Raw genomic sequence first — 1,688 nt, 5'->3', positions numbered from 1 at the left:
GGTTTAATAATATAACATTTTATAAAAAAAATAATTAAATATTCTATTAGAATTCAATGATTATCTTAATTATATTTTATATTTTTTATATTTAAAATGATATATTTATCCTGTATATGATTGTATTTATCTGCAGTTAGTTACACGAATTCAAGATATGAAGCTTTAATCTTACGCATAATCTACTTGTAATATTGAGTTTTAAGTAATATGCATTAATAAACAGTACTTTATACATAAAAAATAGTTTTTAAGAATTTTTATCAAATGCTTTACAATATAGTATACATACATTAAAACATCGAATTTGCTTGTATTCCATTCTAAATTCGTAAGCCATCAAGTTTACACCTATGTGACAACTCATGCTTGTTAAACTTTTTTAAAATTCAAGTAAATAATTAAGTTTTATCCATAAAAAACATGATTAAAATAATTAAAATATTATTTATACATACGAATTTTTTATTATTATTTACCGAGTATGTAATAAAATAAACCACCCATATTAAAAAAATAAATAATTAATTATTTTTACAATTACAACATGTTATTCCAAATTAAATTGATGATTAAACATGTGAGGAATCTTAAACTTATACATTACTAATTATTTGGTTTTTTAAATTATAACATTAATTTGAAATTCTTTAATTAAGATCTCTCATTTAGGGGTTGTTTACCAAACACTTATCCGGTAAGTGTTTATTGGTAAATTTAACACTATCATTTACTTACCCGGTAAATTTTTAGTCCACGGTATCGTATGTAACAATTTACCGGGTAAGCGCTTACCGTGGTAAGAGTCGTCGCCTTCACTTATCGGGTAAGATTTTTGGTCCTTGTCATGCTCTTACCGGGTACGATTCTTGGTCCTTACCATGCTAATCCGGTAAGGTAATGTAACTTGGTGTTCACTTACCCGAATAAGCGTTTGGTAAAGAGCCCCATCCCCATTACTTTTTGGTTATTGTTTAAAGCAATCTTAAATACCCACAAGAAATTGGATCAAATTTTTTTACTAAGCTTAATAGATTAAGGTTTATAAAATCCAACAATTATATATCATACATAAAAGTGTTACAATAATTTTTTTACCACATTAGATTTTTTTTTTGATTAACCTGGATATCCAACCCGCTATGCGAGCCGACTAATCCCAGGACAACCATCTGCTTTGCAGATAGCCCGGAGTCACCGCATTTGAACCTCCGTGGCCACAAAGGGGATTTTTATTCTTCATTGGATTTGAATCTGGTACTTTTAACCTTTAGAGTCAAGCACAAACCAATCAGACACCACCCTTGTGGTATACTACACTAGATTTGAGCTTTACACGACTGCAATATCGAACGTCATGTAGATTACGATGGACCCTTCGATTGGATGTGTCTTTTTGTGTATGTTGAACTTTGCAGGCATGTATAAACACATGTATACGACCTCTTAATCAGTCATTTTGTGTTCTAAAGTGACGAGGGAGCTGAAACTTTAATTAGTTTTTTTATTTTATTTTTATTTTAATAATATTCTGTGTGCCATCTAAGAATGATCCATAGAAAACCAACATCTCTCTTTTAATATTCACTGCCTCGTTCTCAAATATATAAGACCATTTCGCCATACAGATCTTCATTCAGACAGTTTCTCAGTTCCGTCTGTAGCGAGCTTTCTCGAACACATCTACA

This window comes from Cynara cardunculus (assembly GCF_001531365.2).
Source record: "Cynara cardunculus var. scolymus isolate 2C chromosome LG 8, CcrdV1, whole genome shotgun sequence".
Classification (NCBI taxonomy): Eukaryota; Viridiplantae; Streptophyta; class Magnoliopsida; order Asterales; family Asteraceae; genus Cynara; species Cynara cardunculus.
This window is presented reverse-complemented; position numbering follows the sequence as displayed.